Source organism: Culex pipiens, chromosome 1, assembly GCF_016801865.2.
Source record: "Culex pipiens pallens isolate TS chromosome 1, TS_CPP_V2, whole genome shotgun sequence".
Taxonomy (NCBI): domain Eukaryota; kingdom Metazoa; phylum Arthropoda; class Insecta; order Diptera; family Culicidae; genus Culex; species Culex pipiens.
This window is the reverse complement of record NC_068937.1, coordinates 133,080,030-133,102,386: the sequence shown is the minus strand read 5'-3', so window position 1 is coordinate 133,102,386 and position 22,357 is coordinate 133,080,030. Positions and strand designations below refer to the sequence as shown.

At 34.1% G+C, this 22,357-nt stretch overlaps 1 protein-coding gene across 2 annotated transcripts in view; it reads left to right on the top strand.

Moving 5' to 3' along the window:
* The first annotated feature begins 2,247 nt into the window (after nucleotides 1-2,247).
* The window catches only part of LOC120431685 (hemicentin-1), a 444,046-nt gene continuing 423,936 nt past the window's right edge, over nucleotides 2,248-22,357 (top strand). The window contains exon 1 of one of the 2 annotated variants that reach the window (XM_039596803.2): nucleotides 2,248-3,623. The gene's annotated coding sequence lies outside the window, so the exon portion shown is untranslated. The remainder of the gene's footprint in view (nucleotides 3,624-22,357) is intronic. The other variant, XM_039596810.2, reaches the window with a different exon arrangement.

Sequence of the window (22,357 nt, the reverse complement as noted above, 5' to 3'; positions counted from 1 at the left end):
TACAAAAAAGATTTTTTTTTGTATGGACAATTGTCCACGAAGGGGGGGGGGGTTCGTGAATTCCAAAAAAGTGTCCACGTGGTTTATGGATGGTCCCTAGACAATTTTATAGCAAATTTTCTGAACTATTAAAAAAAAATATTTTTGGAAATGGTCACTCATGGTGACCTTTTTTTAAAAATCGAAAAACTGCAAATATTTCGCTAAAATCAAACTTTCTGTGGCTATATCTTGAAAACAGAGCCTTTTATTAAAAAATCTGTGAAGTACTTTTCGATTGGAAATTCAATTTTAAATTAAAAAAATTACGTCAAATTTGTTGTTGCATAAAACTTCGATTTTTTCCAAAAATCACTATTTTTTCAAAAAATCATAACTTGGCGGCAGATTTTTTGACCATGTTTCTCTATGGCTCAAAAGTTGCAAGTTTTTGTCCTCTTAAACATATCAAAAAATCTCGAAAATCAAAAAATACGTATTTTGGGAAATTGAGTTTTTGTGAAAAAATGTTAATTAAAAAATCGGCAAATTTTTTTTCAGTGTACCTATTTTTTCTCAATAGTCCTCAACAATACTTGCCGAAGACATCAAATTGATCAGAAAATTTATCATAAGTTACAGATATTCGAATATTTACGTACCATTTTTGTATGGACAGCTGCCAAAATTGTATGGAGACTTGTATGGATCACAAAATAGCTTCTTTGGTCATAGGGAAGGCACCCACAAAGTTTGAGTCATTTAAATACATTATCCACCTGTCCGCTTGATTTGCAATTATTAGTTTCTAAAATTTCTCAGTATTGTCAATTTTTATTTAGCGTAAACAAAACTTTTTGCGGTGCTTTACATCGGAATATTATAAAAATTCTAAATATTTTTAAACGATCCGAATCACGTTGCCTTATTATCAAACTGGAATCCTGCGACAAAAAAAAAATGAATATTTTCATTATTTCATCAACGCCATTTTGGTCGCCACCTTGGTTTTAATAAAAATGATTTTTTTATAGTAGTTTAGGGATCATATTTAGGCTCGACAATCATAAATAAAAAAACAAAATTTGTCGTGATTCGATTATCTAAAGTGAAATTTTTACGAGGGCTTCGGATAACCAAGTCTGAACTGTACCAATGAATTAAAAAGTATATAAAATTCGTCAAATCCGATATTTTTGTGATAAAAAGTTAATTTCAAAATGTAAAATTGCTTTTTTGGACTTAAAGAATCGATGGACAAAGTTTCATCCAAATAAAAAGTACAAAAAATAATTATAGACTTTTTCTTTGAGAAATCTTGGATAACTGCTTTTTACAAAAATATGAGGTGCAACGCTTTCGAGAATTCAACTTAGGATTTGTTTAAAATATAAAAAACAGTGCAAACAATTTTGATTTTCGAAAGAGTTTTTCTACTAGCTAAATTATTAGAGTAAATGGAAGTGATTATTCTTCTGCAAACTATTTTTCGTATTCGGAGAGAAGTTTGTCATAGTAATAATTTTTATGAAAAAATATATATTGAAATATAAACATGAGAAGATGTTTCTTAAAATTTAAATTCCATGCATAATTGACTTGAATTTGGAGTGAGCTATGGTTACAAATCTTTATTACTTCAATAATTGCGTATATTGGATTACAATAATGATTATTTTATTCATAACTTTTTTTTCCACGCTTCTTACTTTCTCCCTTTTCAGAACACAACTGCATCAGCACTGCATCCAACTAAACGAAAGAAGAAAAAAAGATCCCTAGAAAAATCTCCTCCCTCCTGCTGCAATTCGATCCCGCCATAAATTATGTTTTGATCCGTTCACGTTTTCCCTCCCTCGTAAATAAACACACAATTTGCGGCATGTTCACAGCGCTCAAGGTGACACTCACTCTCTCCGCGATTGCAACACTCTCCCTGTGACACGCTGGTTTGCGTCGCGCAACACTTTTCCACTTTTTGACAGCGCGACATTTTTTCTGGCACGTCACGTGGTTCGCTCTTTCGAAGGTTTCTCTCGCTCGCTCTCTCGCGATGCACTTTTTTCCGGCCCAGCATGCTGCGTTATCAGGCCGTGTTTTCATCCGCAAAAGTGGGAGAGACGCGCTCGGAGAGAGAGCGAGCGAGCCGAACGGGAGCCGAACAGGAGCCGAACGGAGCTTCGGCTGCTCGCGGAAACGGTCTTTTGTTGTTGATTCTGGTCCACCCCGGAGTCGGTGCGAGCAATTCTGGTGCGGCGGAAAATTCAGTACTTTCCTTGCGTGTGATCCGCGAGCATCTCCGGCGATATTTCGGGTTGGAAATTTCCCGACTTGTGGACGTGCTGCGAAAGGTTGGTGCTGAGTTCAGGGGGATTTTCTTTGGGTTCGTTTTTCGCGAGTGACTTCCGGTTGTGCGGTTCTCCGGACGGTTCTGGATGCGCGGGGAATCGATTTCTTCGTGGTTCCGGGTTCCGGAAGATAAATTGTCTTTGGTGCAGAGATTTTCTTTGTGAGCATCCTTATTTTTTTTCCTATGGAAGGATTGTGGTTCTGATAAGAGAGGCTAGTGCGTGCCGGACATTCCGGAAGTCGGTGAAGATGATTAATGGCCACTGGCGGGGACAGCTGCCCGAGTTCCTCCGTGAGGTCGTTATCCTGTGTGAGTGATCTGGGAACTGGTCGGGAAGCCGGCAACTGAAAAGATTTTGTGGGACCGAATTTAATCCCACGACAAGCGTGTAGTGGGGGTAGTCTACCTTGCAGGCGAAAAAGCCACAGAAAAATCCGGAATATTTGTGCAGAAAAAGCGTACAATTAAATAGAACCAGCAAAATTTAGTCCCTCGGCGACCCTGCTCACGTTGGATGGTAGCGCCATCTGTATCTCGGAACGACGACAACGGTGGCAAGTGCATGTCCCAGATTCCGGGTTCTTCCGGATTGGTCCCAACACCAGCCAGCGCGAGCGGTGACAGAGTGAAGGAAGGTCGCGAGGCGAGCGGCAAATATTTATAACTCTCTACCACCACGTCGGGGCAGAAGAGCCTTGGGGTGTGTTTTGCCTGGTGGTTGCATACCGACCGGGCGCACGACGCCGTCGTGTATTGCGGGTTGCCGCTCTTGCAGGCGCCCCAAAGTGGAATAATAAAAAAAATATTGCCCTTTTTTGGGGCCGTCCACCGAGTGACACAGATTTCGTCTCGTTTAGTCGTCGTCGTCGGTGAGTGCGTGTGTCGGCGTATGTGTGACCGTATGTGTGTAACGTACGCACACACACACACTCGAAAGGAAATTGTGAAAGTGTGCCAAATCCGGAGTGAAGGAAGAATTTCGCGTATGTGCAACCCAAAATCACAGCCAAGAAAAAGGATTCTGGGAAATTGAATTCGTTGAATAAAAGATCTGTACAAGTGTGTCTGTACCCGTGTCTGTGTGTGTGTCTGTAACGGTGCGCCATCAGTGCTGCATAACTCGCAGGCGCTTTCGGGTTCTGATCGGAAGAAGCGACGTTCGTCGTCGGTCCAGGATTGCTTAAAGAGGATTAACATTTTATTGAATAGAAACAAAAGTATCGCTCCTTTTGACTGGCTGACTCTACCGGAATCGTGTCCTCGAAAAGAGACCCGGAACAACAACAACAAAATCGTAAGGATCAGACTAAGCTTTTCCCCCCTTTTTTCCTTTCAGAGTTTATACTACCCTCTTTCTTTTCGAAAAAAAGCTCTTTGTTATTTTCGGACAGGACGTCGTGTGTCCTTTTAAAAAAAACCCCGAAACAAGTCGAGAAGATGTGGCCATTTCTATGCGGGACCAGTACACCTGCCTGCCCCGGGGGAGGAGGTTGAGGGTAGGTTCGATAATGGCCACTTTACGGAAACACACCTTTCATCATCGATCGCAGAGAGTGGTGATGATGATGCGGATGGGAGCCACCAGTGTTTTGAAAGTTTTTATTTTGGGGATCGGATCAAAGTGAAGGGGGGATAAGTCAATTTTGTGCTGGGTGAAACGTCCAGGTGGGATTTTTCACTTACAGTGGGGAAAAAAGGGGTTTGTTTCGGGATCTTTGAGGGGATGCGTATAATATGAAGGTTAGTTTCACTTTTGTGAAGGTAATGGCTTTAAGGATAAAAGATTAACTGAATTTTTATGTTAAGTTTCAACATTTGAATTTGAATTTACTTTTTGGATCGTTTTAATTCGCATTAAAAACTGATGCTCGGAGGTCAACAGTCCGTGAAAATGAAAGCGTGCAATCATCTCACATATTTGAATTTTTTTTTGTTATTTGGTAAAACGCAACTTATCTAGGCAATTGACCATTTTTAAGGATTTATTTAGGCCGGCTATATGATTCTTCGGAACACCACAATTTATCATATAAATTATCTTCAAGCTCATTACAAAAAATATTAAGATTGTATCAAGGTTTATTTTGCATACATTACATACATTAATGAAATCATGAGAATTTAATAATTTTCTTATTTGTAACATCACTTTGTAGTGCTCATTTACAACATTGAACAAAGTGCTTGAAAAATACCCGTGAAAATATTATTTTTTTCAAAACACTGCCTAGAGCCCAAAAATGCATAACTGAGCAATTCTCTACCAAAACCGGAAATGGATTTTTTTTGTATTTTTTGATTTGGCTCAAACTTTGTGGGGGCCTTCCCTATGACCAAAGAAGCCATTTTGCATCATTAGTTTGTCCATATAAATTTCCATACAAATTTGGCAGCTGTTCATACAAAAATGGTACGTAAATATTCGAAAATCTGTAACTTTTGAAGGAATTTTTTGATCAATTTGGTGTCTTCGGCAAAGTTGTAGGTATTATTAAGGACTATTTAGAAAAAAATAGGTACACGGAAAAAAAAAATTCCCGATTTTTTTATTAACTTTTTTTTCACAAAAACTCAAATTCCCAAAATACGTATTTTTTGATTTTCGAGATTTTTTGATATGTTTTAGGGGACAAAAATCCGCAACTTTTGAGCTATAGAGAAACATGGTCAAAAAATCTGCCGCCGAGTTATGATTTTTTGAAAAACTGGTGATTTTTGGAAAAATTCGAAATTTCATACATAAAATTTTTTGACCTCATTTTTTTATGCAAAATTGAATTTGCAATCGAAAAGTACTTTACAGATTTTTTGATAAAGGGCTCCGTTTTCAAGATATAGCCACCGAAAGTTTGATTTTAGCGAATTATTTGCAGTTTTTCAATTTTCAAAAATAGTGACCATGAGTGACCATTTCTAAAAATATGTTTTTTAAAAGTTCAGAAAATTTACAATAAAATTGTATAAGAGACATTGAAGATTGGACCTCTGGTTGCTGAGATACAGCGGCTTAAAGAAAAAGAAACACAAAAATTGAAGTTTTCTAAGTCTCACCCAAACAGCCCACCATTTTCTAATGACGATATCTCAGCAATTAATGGTCCGATTTTCAATGTTAATACATGAAACATTCGTGAAATTTTCCGATATTTTCGAAAAAAATATTTTGAAAAAAATTAAATCAATACTAGCATTTTTAATGGGCATAATATTCAAAGTTTGGCCCTTTTAAAATGTTAGTCTTGATTTAAAAATTTTCAAAATATTTTTTTCGAAAAGATCGGAAAATTTTACGAATGTTTCATGTATTAACATTGAAAATCGGACCATTAATTGCTGAGATATCGTCATTAGAAAATGGTGGGCTGTTTGGGTGAGACTTAGAAAACTTCAATTTTCGTGTTTCTTTTTCTTTAAGACGCTGTATCTCAGCAACCAGAGGTCCAATCTTCAATGTCTCTTATACAATTTTATTGTAAATTTTCTGAACTTTTCAAAAAACATATTTTTAGAAATGGTCACTCATGGTCACTATTTTTAAAAATTGAAAAACTGCAAATATTTCGCTAAAATCAAACTTTCGGTGGCTATATCTTGAAAACGGAGCCCTTTATCAAAAAATCTGTAAAGTACTTTTCGATTGCAAATTCAATTTTGCATAAAAAAATGAGGTCAAAAAATTTTATGTATGAAATTTCGATTTTTTCCAAAAATCACCAGTTTTTCAAAAAATTATAACTCGGCGGCAGATTTTTTGACCATGTTTCTCTATAGCTCAAAAGTTGCGGATTTTTGTCCCCTAAAACATATCAAAAAATCTCGAAAATCAAAAAATACGTATTTTGGGAATTTGAGTTTTTGTGAAAAAAAAGTTAATAAAAAAATCGGGAAATTTTTTTTTCCGTGTACCTATTTTTTTCTAAATAGTCCTTAACAATACCTACAACTTTGCCGAAGACACCAAATTGATCAAAAAATTCCTTCAAAAGTTACAGATTTTCGAATATTTATGTACCATTTTTGTATGAACAGCTGCCAAATTTGTATGGAAATTTATATGGACAAACTAATGATGCAAAATGGCTTCTTTGGTCATAGGGAAGGCCCCCACAAAGCTTGAGCCAAATAAAAAAATACAAAAAATAAAAATGGTCGAAATCGGCCGGTTTGGTAGAGAATTGCTCAACTGCAAAATCATGATGATCAACAGTAGAAGTGGAGAGTTGGGGGTAAATTAATGATAGTTACCAAACTATTTAGCAATATAGTTCCTTAGGAAAATAAGGTATAAGGCGTCATCCATAAAGTACGTACGCACTTAGGGGGGGGGGGGGTACCGTAGGTGTGACAAGATGTGACGCAGGGGGGTTTGTGAGACTGTGACGTCACGCTAGGTTTTTTTTATGATTGCATAATATTTATTCGAAATGTACCCAATTAAATTTTATCCTCTTTTCTAAAATTGTTTGCTTACTATTATTCTGAAGTATCACATTATATGTTTTTTATAGTCTCATAATATTTTATTCAGCTGAAACTTATATATTTTGCACATTCTTGCTCAATAAAAATAAATGCTTTGAAAGCAGGGTGTTCATAAGAAAACTAACTTAATCCACCTATGTGGTTGGAGCCTTCCTCACTCACTACCAACAATGGCTGATATGATGGGGTTGTACACAAATTTCATCTATTTTTTAACCCTAACTAACGATGGGTCGGATGGTGCATCCGGACATAGTTTACATACATTCAAGTGAGATCCAGCTTCCAAAAAGTACATCAATAGCACTTAAGTGGCCATATCTCGAGACAGGGTTGCCAGATTTTCAATGTTTTGGACTCGTTGGAAAGGTCTTTTGATAACCTAACTGACGATGGGTCGGATGATAGACCAGGACATAGTTTACATACATTTAAGCGAGATCCGGATATATGTGAAAACAAATTTCTATACATAACTTTTGAACTACTTATCGAAACTTCAATCTGTATAAAACTCGATCTATGGGACCCTAAACCAAGTTGAATGCAACAGGACCCGATCCAAATCGGTTCAGCCAGTGCCGAGAAACATGAGCTAGTTTGTTGGTCACATACATACATACACACACACACACACATACACACAGACATTTGTTCAGTTTTCGATTCTGAGTCGATATGTATACATGAAGGTGGGTCTACGACGTTTTTATACAAGGTTCATTTTTAGAGCAGGATTATAGCCTTACCTCAGTGAGGAAGGCAAAACTGCTATAAATGGTTTGAACTTATTAGATACAAAGCTGTGAAAAACAGTATTCAAGATTTTTTAATACTTGAATGTTATACCAGGTCTTCTAATTTTTAAAAGATACAAAACTATTTTTTAAATCGCAATGTTTTTTTTTAATTAATAATTAGACTTTTTTTATACTAAAATTGACAAAAATACCAAAACTATGATAGTTTTTAAGATATAAAAACTATAAAAATCCCATCGAAAACAAGGGGGGAAACTTTTTGAGGGGGGTGGGGGGGGAGGGTTCAACCTTGTGTGACAAAGTGTGACATAAGGGGGAGAGGGGGGATTTAATTTTGGCCGATTTTTGCGTGACATACTTTATGGATGACGCCTTATCGAATTTCTAATAAGAAGTTTCCTTTCCACTCCACAGGAGTTTTTTTTCATAGGAATAAGTAGGAGCAAGAGCAAGGCCGTAGCAAATATTTTTCAAAACTTAAAAAAAAAACATACTAAATTCCAAAACTAAAAAATTGAAATATTAAAAAATGCCCTTCTATAAGAAAATAACCTGGTTATCACTCACAAAAGAAAAAAAAATGTTCAATTTCAAGTCAACTTCAAATCAATTTTTTTCTTTTGAAAAATAGTATTTTTTTCATTTTTTTCAACAAATACTGTTTTTGCAAAAAAAAACAATACTTTGTTAAAAAGAACGTGTGCACTATGACTCAATTGTTAGCAGTTACAGTAAGCTGATACATATATAAAAAGAGAAATTAAGTTAAATAGAAAATGTGAAAAACAAGCCAAAATTTTAAAAAGTGACTTAAAAACAAGAAAAAACTAGTAAAGCAAAAGGTGATATGAGGTGGTAGCATAAGCTACCACTATCAAAAACAAACCTCAACTTAACATGATAAGTGCAAATAAAAATATTAAAAATGAAGCAAGAAAAACAAAAACACAAGAGAGGTAAAGTTTTTCGTAGAAAAGTAGGAGCTCAAAATTACTTTCTTGAAAACGGGAAAACTAAAATTCTTGAATAAAAAATTGGGCATTAGGGGGTTAACAAAAATGTTGGAAGCAATGTGAGGGCTAATACCGCATCATATTGTCGTATGTTTGACAGGTTAAGGATACGACCTATTTCCATAATGGGAATTTTCACTATTTCAACAAAGCATTTTGAAAAAAATAGAATCATTCTGTTGGCGCACTTCCATTTTATATCTCGATTTCAGCTGTAATTGCTTTTCAAAAGCTGTAATCTAACAACAAAGTTCTAAAAGCCAACATAAGATGCCCGATGGAACCACAATTCGTTCCCCTACTACCATCAGTTTTTTCTCAATATTGGAAATCTTATTCTCCCTATCTTTTTAACCAATTATCAGTTAGATTAATCTGGAAAACTTTCACAGTCGCCCTTTTCTCTCGCGCTTGTTAATCATGTTGTTAAGGATGACTAAACAAACTCTAACTTTCTGTTCCTGCTGAGAAAGCATCCCCCACAAATTCTGTAGTAACTTTCGCTCGAAAATGCCACTCACTATCCCAAATTAATGGTTCGGCAAACCGCTATCAGATTTTTTTGGGGGTTACTTTTGGTCAGCGAGAAGAACAAAAAAAATGTAACAGAAAAACTACTTCCCTTTTCCGTTGCCCGCACCCATAGCAAGATATTCATCCGGAACGTCCCCGCCGGGAAATCTTGTTCCTAATTTTCGCTCATTTTTTTGCTGCTTCTTTCCGGGAAGCGGACATCCGCAAAAAAAACACTCTCACATTAATCCTTTCGCTTTTCCCGCAAAAACCGCGTCGTTTTCCATGGAAAGCTGGGAGGAAAGGCCTGAGGAATCCTCAGACAGACAGACAAATCACGGGGTCCGAAAATGAGAAAATCACTGCCTCGACAGACGGGGGGCGGACGAGGGAAAACAAGACGAAGACGAAGAAAAAATCATCACGACGACAACGATTATATCATTCGGAAGGGGTCTCCGATGCTTAATTTTGCCACCGGCTGTTTTCCCGGGAAATCGTTCGTTTCGTGTTTTTCCCCCTTTTCCTGAACGTCGGTGGCAGCAGGCTGTGACCGGACCCGGGCGGCGACGGCCGCATCCGTTTGGCGCGCTTATTTGATTATCATTTAATTTCGAGTGCTAGGAAAACACTTTTTTCCGTCCTTTTTCCTGGGGTGTCCTTTTGAGGGGAGGGTGTCTGGGTTCTGACTGGGAGGATGCTTTTTGATGCCTTTTGGATAGTCTCTTAAGAGCTTTTCGGTTTTCAATGGTATATTGGTACGTACGCGAAAATTTTCTAAATTGCTTACTGATTCTTCTATTTATTTGAAGCATCAAAATATCCATAAATAATTCAAAAAAGCAAAAATCAAATCAATATAATGATGAACTATGCAATATTTTTGTGAAGTTAAAAATACCATATATACCATACAAATATACCAGCTCTATTGTTTTGCAATCATTAGTTTTCAAAATATCTAAGTACAGTAGGAAAAAAACTCGCGAAAAACTAAGTCATATTACATGGCTTGAAAAAAGTAAAACTTTTATTATCTCAGAGAAGCTTTAAAGATTTTAATTAGAAAAAAATGGAAATCTAAGTGAAGAAAAAAAATTAAAACACGTATTGAAAATAAATTTGATAAATCAGCTTTAATTTGTTTCAATTTCAATTTTTTTTTATTTTACATGGGTGCAAAAGTTGACATAAAGCATTAAAAAATCTTTTTTAATTTAATTGATCTGCTGTTTTCCTAAAAGATTAAGATTTCAAAGATTACTCATTGAAATCATATTTGGAATGTTTTATTTTGATTTCTAAATTTGTTGTCGAGTACAGCCTGCACAACTCTGAATATTTTAATATCAATTTTATTAAAATTAAAGTAAAAATCCCAAAAAACATTCTGTTTCCAAATTGTTTAAGATCTGCTTGAATTAAAACAATAACAAGTAGTTTTTTTTTGCATGTTTTACGTATGGGTCATTACAGGTCAACTGAGTACACTTTTGGACTCGACCTTCACCGATTTGGGCCAAACTTGGAGGGAACGTTCATCTATCGATAGTTAACAGAAATCCCAAGTTTGGTGATGATTGGACCATCACGGCGTGTTTTCTAGAACAACCTTATCAGGAAAAAATAGTCATCGCTACTTTCAAATGTGTCTTATAGGAAATTTTCTCAGTTTTCCAATGCTTCTAAGAGCGAAATGTTTCATCGGGAAATTTCTGAGATATCTCTATTTTATGTTTTTTGGTTTTAAATTCCTTTATTATTTATTGAAAACTTTTAAATAACAGTCCAGGAAACTTGTCAAATGATGTGTTTCATGTGTCTTTTACTCATCAAAATGTGCAGAATAAGACAAGAAACAACTTTGTAGAAGGTTGCAAACCGCTAAACATTTTGAAAATTATGTTTTGTCTAAGTTTTTGAATATATGGGATTTATTCAGAAATTAAAATCATAAAACCGTGTAAAAATATATTTTGTACAAGAATTATTTGATAATTACATTTTTTTTGTGTACAAATAACACGTCCCAAGTAGCATTTGGCAACATGATAAATTTGACTAAGTCCAGTTTTTGTTTTGTTTTGCTGTAGAAACATATAAATGACATTTTAGCAACAATACGGTGCAATGTTGCAAACGTTTCGAATTGAAAACAACTTTGCAAACAATCCATTTCGTTTTGTAATCGTAACATATCGAAAACTTATTGGTTCCATTGTTGCAACATGTGACTTAGCCCGATTTGTGTGCTAACAATAATATTGAAATCAAAAATCCTTAGATACAGTTCAGCCCATACATTTACCCTTTCATCAATTCATCCGTGGCTCAGTGGTAGAGGCAAGGTGTGAAGATCTGAAGGTACCAGTCCAGAATCCTAACAGGGACACTTTAGTTTTTTTTGTTTAAAAAGATTTTTTTTTGTTAACGACAACATAATGGCAACATCATGACAACACAACAATCTACTTTACCGACATATTTAGACAAACAAATTGTTTCTGGAACTTCGTCGTAACAAAGTTGAAACAAGCGGCCAAATGTTGCCAACACAAAATTTTCGTGCGCTTTTTAGGGCACCACGAGTGTTCTAACTATGTTGTGATAGCACATTTTGGGTGTTACGAAATAGTTGCATTTAAGGATCCGCAACAAAAAATGTTACTTGGGGTGTCTACTCTGATTTAGCTTGTTCAACCGAAACTTTGGTAGGTTTGTGATTGTTAATGGTATTATTGAATTTCAATGAATAAATTTGATATTTTCTTAAGCAAACATTAACCTGGAACATAAATACAAATATGATTTGAAATCGAAAATAAACAACATATTACTGTAGAAAGCTTCAAAAGTCATATATTCATGAGCATAAAATAAAAATAAAATTTTATAAAATGTTTTCTGTTGAAAATGCACTTAAAAGTAGCAATAAAACTCGAGTCTTCCAATTCAGAATGCTGAAAACACCGTCACAAACATTTTTTTTTTTGTTTGAACAAAAATTAAATAATATTTTAACAAAAAAAAAACAAACAGAAACTTTCTTTCCAAAATATTTGAAAAAAAATCAAGAAATATATATATTTTTTTTATAGATGAGAGTCTTATAAACTTCTAAAATATTGCTAATCTTTTAATCATTTAATACAAAATAAACTAAAACAATCATTTCATACTAATGAAAAGTATTTCTCCTAAAGCTCGCTACAGTAATTTGCAGTTTATTTTCTAATATTAAACATGTTTTGTATCCATGCAACTGGTTAGTGTTTGATTAAGGAAACATTTATATTATCCCGCCTTATCCACTGAGCTTCTATCGGATGGTGAAGTAAAACGTCGGTCCCGGTTTCTCCTGTCTCGTCAGAGGCGCTGGAGCAGAAATCCCACGTTAGAGGAAGGCCATGCCCCGGGGGGCGTAGTGCCAATAGTTTCGTTTTTTATATTTATTCATAAAAATCTTGTAATACCCTATCAATCTCAAACCTGTAGAAATGTCGGTTGTATCAGCTAATTCCAAGCTGAATCAGAGCAGACCGGTGTAATTTGTACACAACAATTATGTAATAATCTATTTGTTCTTGTAAAAATAATATTTCAATACGATTTTATTATTTTAGTATTTGAATAAATCCCACATATTCAAAAATTCAGTTAAAACTTAATTTTCAAAATGTTTAGCGGTTTGCAACCTTCTACAAAGTTGTTTCTTGTCTTATTCTGCACATTTTGATGAGTAAAAGATACATGAAACACATCATTTGACAAGTTTCCTGGACTGTTATTTAAAAGTGTCCAATTAATAATCAAGGATTTTAAAAGAAAAAAACTTAAAATAGAGATATCTCAGAAATTTCCCGATGAAACATTTCGCTCTTAGAAGCATTGGAAAGCTGAGAAAATTTCCTATAAGACACATTTGAAAGTAGTGATGACTATTTTTTCTCCTTAAGGTTGCCCAGAAAACACGCCGTGACCATCCCTCTATTTTTGGCACCGCCCTCTTTTTTGACGATTTTCTTAAAACTTTGTTTTCTTTTAATCATAACTTTGCAACTATTTGAACAAAAGACTTTCTACAGGTTGCATTTTATAGGAAATTGTCCAAGGAATTCGAAAAAATTAAAATTTTAACCCTTAAATGCCCACTAGTATTAGTTGTTAACGTTTTAAGTATTAAAATTCAGTTTTGGCCAATTCCGTATATTTTTTTTTGTTTTATTTTATCACCATCGTGTTCCCCGGACAATTTTACATAATAATCAATGTAAACCTCAAACAAAAATGAACTATTGGCGAGATACAGCGATTTTACTGAAAAAAGTTTGGTTTTGCGCAGCACTCGGAAGTACATGGTGTACTTTTCAACAAAAAAGGGATGAATCCCGCATAGTTCGATTTTTATATGTGAGAAACTTATTTCGGATTTGAATTCATAGGACAGAGTGCAGCGCAAAATCAAACTTTTTTCAGTAATATCGCTGTATCTCGCCAATAGTTCATTTTAGTTTGAGATATACATTGATTATTATGTAAAATTGTCCGGGGAACACGATGGTGATAAAATAAAACAAATAAAAATATACGGAATTGGCCAAAACTGAATTTTAATACTTGAAACGTTAAAATATAATATTAGTGGGCATTTAAGAGTTAAAATTTTATTTTTATCGAATTCCTTGGACAATTTTCTATAAAATGCAATCTGTAGAAAGTCTTTTGCTCAATTAGTTGCAAAGTTATGATTAAAAGAAAAACAAGTTTTTTAGAAAATCGTCAAAAAAGAGGGCGGTGCCAAAAATAGAGGAATGGTCCAATCAGAACCAAACTTGGGATTTCTGTTAACAATCGATAGCTGTTATAAATGTTATATTCTTCAGCATCACAATTTTGTTTTGTCATCAAATAACGTTTGCTGATAACATGAGTTTAAAACAACTTCCGACAAATATATTTTTTTATGTTTTCTTTAGGTCGCTGCAAATATTTTTTAAAGTTTATGTCGCCTCTTCAATATTGGCTCAAAAAATCAAGGGCCCAAAAATATATTTTTTAACATCATACTTCCAATGAAATTAGACGTGCAATCAACTGAAAACAATACAAAATGCATTTTCTAGCGTTTTCAATCACATTGAGCATAATTGAAACAATAAAAAAAAAAATTTGTAACGTTACAAAACGGCGAAAAAACATTTTTGTCGTAAAAAATATTTTTTTCGTCAACACTTAGATTTATTGAAAACGAACGATTGTAAAACAACTGTACTGATGTATAATGCATTTCACATCAATTTTTTCATTAATATAATGAAACTTTTTCTATTAATTGAATTATTTTTTAAACCCCTAAAGGGTCAAGGGCAAAGGGACATAAACTTTGAAAATATTTATAACGGCCTTATAAAAATAATCGATACCTGACCATCTTTAAAAAAACAAAATGATGACTTGTTTCAAAGCTTTCGATTTTTTGTCCATTAGATTCAGGGTTGCCAGATAAATCAGTGACTGCCAGTTTTCAAGTGTTAGCCATAGTTAAAAGTTTATCATTCTTTGTGCCAGATATGTAATATTTTCCTAGAATTTTAATTTTATACCATTTAATTCTTTTTGATGAAATAAAACTTGCCTATTTAAAAATCTAGAAAAATGGTAAATATTTATTTTCATGAAAACGTGAGTTAAACTTTTTTACAAACTTTCGAATGAATTCACATCCTTCCTCCCCTTCTCCATTCATGATTGTTAGATTTCCGTCTGTAAGTAAGCCTCCTTACCAAATTTCATGAATACTTATCGACTCGAAAAAAAATTCTGTGCAAATGTTTGTGTGTGGAATTGTGCATGGTCGTATACATTTTGTTTGTCACTCTATTTTATTCGAACAGACTTCACCGATTTTGTTCGGATCCGGTGTCATTCGATTTGTCATGAGGTCCAATAAGTCTTTTTTTGAAATTTGAACTTAATTTTGTGAAATATTTCAATAAATTCATTTAGTACATTTTTGCGGTGTTTTCTAAAATGTAACCTAAAAATACTCCTCATTAATTTATAAAACGATTTTTTTTTCGAACGATTTCAAAAAATGTATCAATAAAGAATTAACTAAGCTTAAAAAAAAATGCATTTGAAAGACATTCAGTCCAAGTTGTTTACAATTGACGAGACGATGACTTCTAATATTTTTATTGATAATATTGTCAGTCAGGAAACTCACAATTACAATTTTTTTTTAAAGGATGTTCTAAAATCTAGATAATAAAACATTGTTTCCTCTAGATAACGTTAAAAAGATATTTTTTTGCAGAAAACTCTACCTAAATAACTGTCTTATACGTCCATTCCAATTCGAACCATTCTAATGAAAATCGATCCCTTAATCCCTTTTCAAATAAAATAAAATCCCATCTTCCACCACATCGCATCGCACTAATTGAGTCCTTTTCCCAGAAATCATCCATCGAATGGCCTTAATCCAGTTACAGTTACGTGGGATGAAAATATCAAGGTTTTTTCCACTCTCTCTATCTTCTCCTAGTCACCGGACATCCCATGTGTGAACGACTATGGTCAGGGTCGAAGGACAAAAGTTAATTTACTGCTCAACACTACGAGCTTTCCGAAGAGCAAAAAAAAAGGCATCTTAGTGGGGGCGAAATTCGAACAGGGCAAAAAAATCTTCTCCGGGGAGTTTGGTCAAGAAAAAAGTCTAACATTTCCACGCGATGACCTTTCTTAACTACTTTTCTCCCCCTCCGTTAAACCGATCCCCCATTAGGCCGGAAGAAGCGCCACCGCGCACACGCGTTGACAAGGGCCAAATTAAACCGAAACCCCGAGACGCTGAAACGCCGACGAAACCAGATACAATCATCGAAGCCTTTCCTCCTCCTCAGAATAACCGATAAAAACGAGATTAAATTCGGCCTTTTTCACTTGCCTTGGAGGTGTGGCGGCGGAAGGAAACGATGACCCACCCGGGGGCACTAATACGGAAAAAGGTCGCGACACCTTGTCACACAGGACGGCTCGTGGGACAGCTCGGAGACATCTGAGGCGCCTGGGGACACTGCTTAAATTACACTTTTAGTTTGTCCCATAATGTGGGATTGTAAGAAATGAGTTTTTTTCAGGGGGGGAATAAGTGAGGAATGAGTGAAGAAACATTGAAAAAAACCTTTTTTAGGTTATGTTTTTTTATCAATTGAAATTTTTTTTATAAATGTTCGTATTTTGGACTGTTTTTTTCAAATGCGGGACATTTTTTTGGACTTGATCAAAAAATAAGTTAAATATAATCTCAACCTTCAAATGTGGGAGAGCAATGTAAATCGTTAGAGAGATTCATGCAAATAAATATTTATAGCTATTAAATGATCGTCATTGAAGCGATTTAGAGCTGTTACAACTGCGATAATGAATCTTTTTGAAAGTAAACAGTAAACAGATTCAGATTGAAAAAGTATAGATAACTTGCAAAAATAATTAAAAAGCAAGACTTTTTTGAAACTATTTAAATTTAAACTTGAAAGAATGTAAAAGTCTCTTAAATATTCCAACGATTTTTATAAATAAAATTAAAACTTGCAAAATATTTAAGAAGGTTGTTTTTAAAAATAAAATAAAAACTTAAAAAATAATTTATCAGTCGAACTTTTTTTGGAAGAACTGCTCATGTATGAAAGAATGGAAAAACTCACAAAAATATGTTGACAATCAAGAATAGGTTGTTTTAAAAAATAAAAATAAACTTTCAAAATATTTCAAAAGTCGAACTTTTTTGTCAAAGAACCGCTCATGTTTGAAAAAATGGAAAAACTCACAAAAATATTACAACAAACAAGAAAATGTTGTTTTTAAAAATAAAAAAATATTTTAGAAGACGAACATTTTCTGGGAAGAACAGCTCATGTTTGAAAGAATGGAAAAACTCACAAAAAAATTGTGACAATCGAGAATTTTTTTTTAAATAATAATATACGTTTCAAATATTTTAGAAGACGAACTTTTTTTCAAAGAACTGCTCATGTTTGAAAGAATGGAAAAACTCACAAAAATATAACGACAAAAAAAAGGTTGTTAAAAAAAACAAAGACTTGACAAATATTTTAGAAGTCGAACTTATTTGGGAAGAACTGCTCTTGTATGAAAGAATGGAAATCTTCTCAAAAAAAGGTTTGGAGGTTATTCTGTTTATTTTTAAAAAAGATCATCACTAAAAAGGTGGATAAACCAAGGATTAACTAACAGAAAAAATCAGGCTTTTTGTAAGAAAATATTTTTTTCAAGAATTATTCAAAAGTTTATAATTATAATTATTTGTTTAATTTTTTCACATTCGACCTTTCATCCTTTCGACGTTTAAGGCCGTTGCAAATATTTTTCAAAGTTTATGTCGCCCCCGCCCCTCCTTCCCCTTCGAAGCCGGCCTGAATAATCAGGGGGCAAACAAATTTTTCTTCGAAAAACTTTAAAATTTTAATGAAAATTAAAGTTTAATCAACCGAAAACCAGTTAAATGTACTTTCCTGCGTTTCGAATCATATTTAGCATGTTTGAACTCCTTTGAAGACATTTAAAATTTTCATGAAATACCAATGTACAGCCACACCAAAAAAAAAATTTTTTTTTGAGAAAAGAAATATTCCGTCAAAACATCGATATTTTGAAAACTTATGATTGGAAAGCAACTGGACGCGTGTAAAATGCATTTAAAAAAAACTTTTTTCAACCAAATGTTGAAATCTGGGCTTGTTATTTCATTTTTTTTTATTGTTTTGCCCCTCCGTCAGGGTTACCAGGCCAAAATTTGAAAAATCTGGCAAAGTATCGATAAAAAATCTGAAAAAATCTGGCCGACGAAAATCTAACAATTCTGAATGGTGAAAGAGTGAGAGGATATGAGTTAATTCAAAAGTTTGTAGAATTCAGATGGTTGAAGTGATTTTATGCCCTCAAAAATGTCGAATTTACATTTTCTTTAAGAAAAACACATTAATTTTTTAAATATTTTCGTTCATTTTAATCAGGGTTACCAGGTCAAAATTTAAAAAATCTGGCAAAGTATCAATACAAAATCTGGAAAAATCTAGCAGACGAAAATTAAACAATTCTGAATGACGAAGGGGAGGGAGAGTATGAATTGATTCAAAAGTTTGTAGATTTCAGATGGTTTAACTAATTTTATGACCTCAAAAATGTTGAATTGCATCTTCTTTTTGAAAAACACATTCTAGTTTTCTTAGATTTTCTATTAAATATGTTCATTTTAATCAATATTTTTTTCAAAATGGGCATCAAGTGAAAAATCTGGCAAAATCTGTCAATAATTTTTTTTTTTTTTTGAATTAAATATACTTTATTGAATCTTTCTTATAATAATTACATTTGGTTTACATAATAAGTGGTCAGCTGTGGCTCTTCAGCTTTAGTTTGCTTTTCGTGATTTAAACACTGTTCATTTTCATAACTTTAAAAGTATATGATTTATCATTTTCGTAACATTAGGTACAATGAGAAAAAAAAAAATGTTAAGAAAACATAACCTAATCCTAAAACTAACTTAATCTTACCATAAACTAAACCAATCCTTGAATCAAGGGGTATTCAGAAATAGCACATTTTTCCCTGAATTTCAAACATTTTTCTTGAATCTTCTGATCCAACATTTTTACTTCTGCTAATTCATGAACCTCACTTGATCTTGTCCAGCCAGGAACATTCAAAACCATTTTGAGTACCTTGTTTTGGACACGCTGGAGCTTCAATTTATGAGTTCTAGCGCAACACTCCCAAACAGGTACTGCATACTCAATAACGGGGTAAATTATTTGTTTGTAAACAGCTAGCTTATTTTTCAAAGATAGCTTTGATTTTCTGTTAATTAAAGGATACAAACACCTGATGAGAATGCTGCACTTGTTCAATATTTTATCTACATGCTGCCGAAACAAAAGTTTCGAGTCAAGTATGAGACCTAAATAGACAACTTCCTTTGACCAGGGTATCGAAACATCATTCATTTTTATCAAAACATCATCCTTTGGGGCAAATCTGGCCGATTTGGAAAGTGGAAAAATGATGGTTTGAGTTTTGGCTGCATTTATGCGAATTTTCCAGTCGCCAAAGTATTCGGAAAGAACGTCAAGACCCTTCTGAAGACGGCCAACTAAATATCTGGTTATTTTACCCTTATAAATAACGGCAGTGTCATCAGCGAAAAGTGACAACACACCATTACCAGGAAGAGTAGGCAAATCAGATGTAAAAATATTGTACAGAAGTGGGCCAAGAATACTTCCTTGGGGAACCCCAGCATCAATGTTGAATAATCCAGAAGCAATCCCATTCAGAAAAACCCTGAACGATCTCTCCGAAAGATAGTGCTGGATAATTTTGATAAGATACATTGGAAAACCGTATAAATACAGTTTATGTATCAAACCATCATGCCAAACATTGTCAAAAGCCTTCTCAACATCCAACAAAGCCATAGCAGTTGATTTAGACTCAAGCTTGTTCTGCTTGATGATTTTAGTTACTCTCGTAAGCTGATGAGTAGTATTATGTCCCTTTCGGAAGCCAAGCTGCTCGTTCAAAATTATATTATTATCGTTGGTAAAATCCAAAAGCCTTGAATAGATGACCTTCTCAAAGAGTTTGGACAGACTACTCAAAAGACTAATGGGACGATAACTTGTTGGCGATGTTGGATCTTTTTGAGGCTTCAAAATTGGTATGACTTTGCCCAGTTTCCAATTGGTGGGGAAGTAACCAAGTTGCAAACATTTATTGAAAATATTGGCTAGATGTTGAAAGAACTGATCACTCTGTTTTTTCAACACTAGATTAAAAATGTTATCAAAGCCTGGAGCTTTCATATTTTTCATTTGTTTAACTGCAACTTTGACTTCCTCACCAGAAACATGGGAATCTGCAGGAAATTCAAAGGTAGAGTCATTGATTGTTGAAATACTATTGGCAACTGATATTTCTTTACGGCTGGTCATAGAAGCGCCAAGATTATGTGAACTAACAAAATGAAGCCCAAGTGCATTTGCCTTTTCCTCGGATGTAATCAAAGGAGAATCCTCAACAATAAGAGGAGGAATAGGCTTTGGTTTGTTTTTAAGAACTTTTGAAAGTTTCCAAAATGGTTTTGAATAATTCCCAAGCTGGCTTACATGTTTTGAAAATTCTTGATTTCTGATATTGTCAAGTCGGTCTTGTATGATTTTGTTCAAATTATTCACTGAAATCTTTTTGTCATAGTCCCCAGTCCGTTGATATTGTCTCCTATAAACATTCCTAAGTCTAATCAAGTGTTTAGTATCTACGTCAATATCAGTTACCTTAAAATTAACAGGAACCTCCCGAACGTTGGCAGCCTCCGCTTGGTTGATAGCCTGCTGGATCACCTCCAGCGAACGATCAATATCGGCAGAAGTTTCCGGGTGTTGATCATAGTCGATGTTGCTGTCGACCACTTGCTGAAACTGCTGCCAGTCAACGTTGTGATAATCTTTCCGGGTTGGTTGCCTCTGTGAAGTAACGGAAGCTCCAACCTCCACAACCACTGGATAGTGATCAGAACTCAACTCTTCAAACACCTCAGGATGAGCCACGTTCTCAGCCATATTGGTAATGAAGAAGTCGATGATTGAGTGATTCCCAGACCGAGCCACCCTCGTTGGACGATCCGGGCTCACAACGTTGTAGTATCCGTTTTGCAGATCGTTGTGCAGAATCACTCCGTTCCGATTCCTCCTGCTGTTGCCCCAAACTTCATGCTTCGCGTTGAGGTCACCAGCAATGATGTACTTTGCGCTCCGCCGTGTCAGCTTCTGGATATCGCCCTTCAGTTTTGCTGCTGAACCATCTCTGGAATTCACCTGAAATCTGTCAATATCTGGCACAGAGAAAGGTAAATCTTTATTCAGGCTGACACATAAAAAATCTGGCATTCCTAGTTTTATCTGGCAACTTGGCAACCCTGTCCTCCGTCGACTTTGGTCAGAGCCGAGATACATAAGCTTCAAAAAAATATTTGCAACGAACTAATTTTCAAAAATAATGTTAATTAGCTGATATATTCATAATATTTATGACTATTTCGCTTTTAAAATTTGTGAATTTCACAAAAAAAATGTGTTTTGTGTAAATTTTAATATTTACATAAAATCTTTTAAGCTTACAAAATTATGTAAAATCGGCATCATTCATTTAAAGCATCGCATGTTTTTTGTATTCCAAAATTAATGCGGCTTTTGGTAAAAATTGTATTTGGTATTGAAAACCAGTTATTAAAGTGTTTTAAAATTTTGCAAATTTACTGCAACTTAAATTAATATTAGGTTGTTTTTTTCTTCAAAATATGGTATTTACGAATAAGTATTTTGTACAAAAAGCATTTTAGCTTTTTTAATCTGAAAGAAATGGTCTCTTCTTCTTCCTTTTGATTTTCTTACAAATATTTTTCAGAAAATCGTCTTTATTGTGTTAGAATACTTAGCAGGTAGGAATGAGCAAATGTGGCGTTAAAGCTATTTTTTTTTTATTTTTATCTGCCTGAAAATATGTGAGTTCTTTTCCTGTGAACTAAGATTTAATTTAATCTTCCATAGAAATTTTAATACAATTTCGACAGACATTGACAGTTGCTATCTTTAAATTTAAAAACCGGTATCCAACAGGTTTTCTGACCGATTAGTAGACTTCGATGAAATTGTAGTTCGAAAATTCGAGAAAAAATAGATGTATCCTAAAAAAAATAGCGCCGAAAAATTAATATTACATTGATCAATTTAGATAGGCAAATCAGCCATCTCTTAGGCTTTAACACAAAATGCGCAAAATTGATTTGGCAGTTTTGAAATTTTTTAGAATAAGATAAACTCAGAAAAACAATGTTTTCTAGGTTGATTTGGTAGCTTGATTTTTTAAAGCTACTATTTAAATGTGGATTACGTACCCTAACTGTATTCCAATGTTTGATTAGGTAGAATAAGCTTCAAAATAACTATAGGTGATTTGTAGGGTTAGTGAATTTTCACAATTTCGCGGACACCGTGAAATTCGTGAAATTTTAGGATTTCCGTGAAATTCCGTGAAATTTAATAATTTTCTAAAATTAATTCTTTGAATTTGCATCTGAATGACTTATGAATACTTATTAAGAAAAAAATATTAAATATTTATTAAATCATGTAACATAAATCTTTCAAAATAAAAAAAAATATGTTCTAGGAATC